The following is a 6,077-nucleotide window of genomic DNA, read 5'->3' as shown; positions in this document are numbered from 1 at the left end:
TTTGTTTATGTGTGTGTGGGCATGAAGTTGTGTGCGTGCATGTGTATGACGGTGCGAGCGTATTAGCGTGTGTGCTTGCATGCCGTGTGTGTGTGTGTGTGTGTTTATACATTTGGGTTGGCGCAATTTTCAATGTATTGCTACTTTTGTGTTCTGTATTCCTTTTGTGCTTTCACATGAAGTAGTAGATTATAATAAAGAAACATTTGAGGATACTTCCTGATACTCTGTAGAAAGAAAGGAAGGAAGGAAGAAAGAAAGACACAACACACAACAATATGTGACGGTATTTGGTAAAAGGTCACGTAAGTCGTGCGACACACTTTCCAGTTACGCTCTTAAAAACTGCCGGCAGAGGAGGATTTACTGATTTTTTTATATTTTGAGTTTTCTTTTCTTTTTAAACTAATTCCATGGGGTCAATTCTATCCACATAACTATTGGTTTTGCGAAATTGCGAAGCTTACAGGCACAGTAAGCCTCCCGGAAACCATCACAGATTCGGTCAGGCTTTTACACACAGTACAAACACCCTTTCGTTTATATATGACTAAGTGCCAAAAGGTGCGCACGAAAAGCGGACAAAGGGGCTAAAAAATAAAAGTTGACAAACAAGACTGATATTATGATTTTTGCTAAGACAACAGATGTTGGAACCCAATTATGACAAAAAAAAGACAAATCCACTCAAATTATTTCACAAATAGCTGGAATTTTGTTCGTTATATTATTCAACATGGCACTGAGATGTAGCATTCAGGTTATCTCGCACGTTTCTGAAGCTAGGGCTTTGAAAATTGGCACACTACCAAAGTATGGTGACCCAGGTATGGTGCAGATCACATTAAACCACGTTGAATTTCAAGGTCACAGCGAGGTTAAATTTCCTTTCCAAACTGGACAATTGTCGTTGTACGTTTTACATGTTTTAAAGCTTGATCAGTTAGACTTTACATACTTTACATACTTTCAAAATTTTGATGAAATCTTAACAAAAGTGACCACATGGTTATTCTCTTTAAAATGTCAAGGTCACAGTGGGGTCACGTCTGGTTCAAAATTTGGAATAGTGTCAATTTATTCAGCGCGTTTATAGCACAAACTTTGAAAATACAGACATTTTTAGTGTATTATGACCTCCACACACGATTAAAGTTTAGGTTGAAAAGGTCAAGGTCACAGCAAGATTGCGTTGAGGTCAAACATATAGATTTGTCATTGAGAATTTCTCGCATGTTTTTGAAGCTTGGCACACTTCCAAGGTTTAATGAACCCCTTGTGTGGCGCAAGTCGCATTACACCTCATCAAATTCAAAGGTCACAGTAAGGTTAAAGTTACTTTCCAACTAAAGATTCATCGAGGGTAATTAGCGAGCGCAATTTTTGTTTCTATATATAATGACGTTTGTCTCGGTGACTTTGGCATCATAAGCAGTGGAATAAAAGGTCTCTACCAGACTTGCTTGACATGACCTCATTTACATGATATACACACGTGTGATTTGAACGATTATTATCGCACGGGTGTCTCTCTCACGTATGTAGGATAATACTCAATTACAAACTCACAGCTATTGGGGTCGAGTGTAGGCCAGAAAGTTGATTCCTTTTAAGCTTCAAAACGTGGCTACGTTATCGCCACTAGCTCGTATTTATCTTTCTGAGGCTAGAACTTAAACACATGTGCATCTTTGTAGACTCTAGAGCTTGAGCTCTTCAACACATGACCCAAGTCTGGTTGACCAAAGTCAAATTTCAGGGTCACAACAGGGTCAATTTAGGATCTTAAAATGGAAAATTATCAATGTTTTGAACATTTTTAAAACTAGAGTTTACACTTTAAACATTTCTAGGGTTGGATTACCCTTCCGACGTGACCATAGTCTGGTTGACGTTTGTGAAATGTCAAGAGTGATGTTCGAATCAAAATATGGAAAATTATCAATTTCTTAATAATAATAATAATAATAATAATAATAATAATAACGATTACTTATATAGCGCGTAAACCTCGTGGTGACGAGCCCAGAGCGCTTTACACTTACACAATCATAATACAAACAAGGAAAGAGAACTAAATCCGAATAAATTCAAACATGGTCACACACACCCACACACGCACGCACACACACGCGCACACACACACACACACACGCGCGCGCGCGCGCACACACACACACACACACACACACAATCTTTCTTTCGTCATTGTCAATGTTCAGGTAACCCGCAATGTCATTCCATGTACGCATACGTTATTCTAGTACAACACACACAGGCACATACACATCCTCATGAACGCCACACTTTAGTAGATAATACACGTGGCAGCGCCGATGACTCACCGATCATGGGATCTCCTTCAGAGGTCTAACTTAAACATGTGTGTTTTGAGGGCTGTTCTAAAGGCAGATGGTGACTGGGAATCCCTAATGCTCCGGGGGATTTTCTCCCAGACAAGAGGTCCCTGGTACCTGAAGGATCTCTCAAATCCATAGTTAGTTGATTTTCTGTTTCTTTTTGGTTTACTAAGTACATTGGTATCTGTTGCAGAGCGAAGAGAGGAGAGGTTTGAATATTTTGATAACATCTCAAACAAGGTTTTAAAAGCTAGACCATTGACTTCTCACTCGCTTCTATATAGGATTCCAGGGGCGGACGAGGGGGGGGGGGGGGCACAGGGGTCACGTGCCCCCCCCCCCCGAAAAAAAAAAAGAAGAAAAAAAAAGATTTTTCTATGCTGATTCTATGACCATTTCTAAGTTCAAATGGCACCAGATTGCTTCTTTGGGCAAAAAAAATTTCCGGGGGGGGCATGCCCCCGGACCCCCCTAGCAAATTCGGGCGCTTCGCGCCAATCACATTCACTTTCGATTCAAAGTGCCCCCCCCCCCCCCCCCTTACAAAGCAACTGATCCGCCCCCTGGATTCGATGACCTTCAAACATGAACCAAGTCTGGTCGACCTTAGTCAAATTTCAAAGTGTTAGTAGGGGTATGGTTTGGGTAAAAAATGTAACGTTATTAAATTTCTTTTCATACCGAAACCAAAGTCTAGTTGATCTGTTTCAAGTTTCACGGTCACAGTGTGGTCAATTTTCTGTAACAAAGCAAAAATATTGTTTGAAAAGTGTATGGTGCTTAAATCTTGGATACTTACAACTGTTTCGAGGTTTGACAGCTTCTGGACATCGAAATCTTGTCTGGTTGATCCTGGTTATATTACTAGGTCACAACAGATTTGAGTTCGGATCAACAATTATCAAATAGTCACTTTCTTTAATGTCAAGTGAGCTAGAGCAGCAGATAGTTTGGTTCTTATCCATATTCCTTATGGCAAAAAGTGAGTCGCATAAAGATTTTCTCTGTTTGTGTGACTCCAAATTGACCCCTCTGAAAGCTTCACGTATCATGAAAATTGGCATCACTTTTATCATAAACCAAACAGCATCAAACCTTTGGAGCCTGTGACGTTTCAGAGGTATTACTAGAAGGCATTAGTGAAAATGACAAATTTATATTATGGACCTCAACGCAATCCCGCTGTGACCTTGACGTTTGACTTTTATCAACCAGACTTTCACCATGCGTGGAGAACATCATACACTATAAAACGCGTGGGAAGAATTTAATAATTTTCCAAATTTTGACCCAGATGGGACACTGCTGTGACCATGAAATTGAGCAAACATTAACAAATCCTGAAAGTGTGTAAAACATGCAAGATTATGACAATTGTCCAGGTTGGAAAAAAACTGTAATCTTGCTGTGACCTTGAAATTTGAGGAGGTTTGATGTGACTTGCATTATACCTGGGGGTCATCAAACTTTGGTAGTGTGCCAAGTTTCAACGCCCTAGCTTCAAAAACATGCGAGATAACCTCAATGACACATATATATGTTTGACCTCAACAAGACCCCGCTATGACCTTGACGCTTGGCGTTTTCAACAAGACTTTATAAAGACTCGACAGTGTAAAGGACAACATACTCTAGAAATGTGTGTATTTTCACAGCTCGTGCTGTAAACGCATTGACGAAATGAAAATGTTCCAAATTTTGAACCAAACGTGACCCCGCTATGACCTTGAAATTGACAAAGCACACACACACACACACACACACACACACACACACACACACACACAAACACACACGCACACACAGTCACACACACACCCACACACACATTGAAACAGACACACACACACACGCACACACATACACAGACATACATATACACACACAAACCAAAAGAAGTGAGAGCGAGAGAAAAAATGAGAAAGAGAGTCTTCAGTAAGTAGTGGTATTGACACGTAGCGATAATGACACGTGGCGCTAAAAGATGTAGTGCTGTCGACACGTAGTGATAATGAACGAATGATAGCGACTCATAGACAAATTATTTGTAGCACTAATCAACGTAGCGATATCGGCACGTTGCACAAATGACACGTAGGACAAAGGACACGTAGCGCTAGCGATACGCACCCTGCTATACATTGGCATCGAAACACCATGAGAAAAATAATTTCAGCTTTTACTCACTCTTTTAGCCACAATTTCCGTCTTGTAATTGCAGATGGAGATATATCAGCTGTGACTCCCGACAACTACCTTGAGATCAGCGCCGAAGAAGTGGTGGAAACACAGCCTGTTTACCTTCCGGAGACAGAGACACAGAGAGAGAGAGAGAGAGAGAGAGAGAGAGAGAGAGAGAGAGAGAGAGAGAGAGAGAGAGAGAGAGAGAGAGAGAGAGAGAGAATGACAATGACAATTCTTTATTCTTTAGAGAGAGAGAGAGAGAGAGAGAGAGAGAGAGAGAGAGAGAGAGAGAGAGAGAGAGAGAGAGAGAGAGAGAGAGAGAGAGAAAGATAGAGAAAGATATAGATAGAGAGAGATATATATATATTGTGTACACCAAATCGGCACAGACAAGCAGATATATGATTTTCCATACCAATTTGGAACATACCCAGAGGTGGACACAAATAGATTCCTGTTTATTTCTTTGAAATATCGTCGACGGTGTGCAACCGATTACTTCGCCTTCGGGGGTGTGCAACCAAAAAAACCAGAGAGACTTCGGAGATGCGCAACCGACAAATCTTTGAATGTCTTCACAGATTCATTAAATATGACGCTCCTGTACCACTTTAATTCATACCATCTGACCCAGATGTCAAGAAATGACCATAGATCACATTACAATCGCGTCTAGCCTTTCTCATGTGCTTAAATTTTCCCGAGTAACTGCGGAAAGTCAAAATGTGCACATAATGCGCTTGAAATGTGTAATTACTTGAAGGCCAACGTTCACAAACACATTGAAGCAATGAAACACATCGATGATATGATGCTATGACACCTTAGGCAAACAATAGTTTTGTGATGATAATACCCCCCGCGGGGGGTTCGGGGGAAGAATTTACCCGATGCTCCCCAGCATGTCGTAAGAGGCGACTAACGGATTCTGTTTCTCTTTTTACCCTTGTTTAAGTGTTTCTTGTATAGAATATAGTCAATTTTTGTAAATATTTTAGTCAAGCAGTATGTAAGAAATGTTAAGTCCTTTGTACTGGAAACTCGCATTCTTCCAGTAAGGTAATACATTGTACTACGTTACAAGCCCCTGGAGCAAATTTTTGATTAGTGCTTTTGTGAACAAGAAACAATTGACAAGTGGCTCTAACCCATCTCCCCCTTCCCCCGTCGCGATATAACTTTCGTGGTTGAAAACGACGTTTAACGCCAAATAAAGAAAGAAAGAAAGTGATGGTAATGTCATTTGTGAGGAATTACAGGTGATTTTGTGCAGAACTTACGTCGCGTGTCTCCCTTCGGGTGCAACCGCTTCGGATAGATTTGCCTAGTGCAACACGGTATACGGTGTGCAGGGGCGGATCAGTTCATTTCATGGGGGGGGGGGGGGGGGGGGGGGGGGGGGTTTCCACAAGTATATTGTGAAGATATGGGTGTGAAGGCGCGAAGCTTCTAGGGGGGTCCGGCATGCGCCCCCGGAAAAGGATGCTAAATGGTGCAATCTGGTGCATTCTGAGGATGATCATTACCAGTTTC

The sequence above is a fragment of the Littorina saxatilis genome, linkage group LG3, assembly GCF_037325665.1.
Source record: "Littorina saxatilis isolate snail1 linkage group LG3, US_GU_Lsax_2.0, whole genome shotgun sequence".
Taxonomy (NCBI): domain Eukaryota; kingdom Metazoa; phylum Mollusca; class Gastropoda; order Littorinimorpha; family Littorinidae; genus Littorina; species Littorina saxatilis.
Note: the sequence above shows the minus strand (reverse complement) of the source record.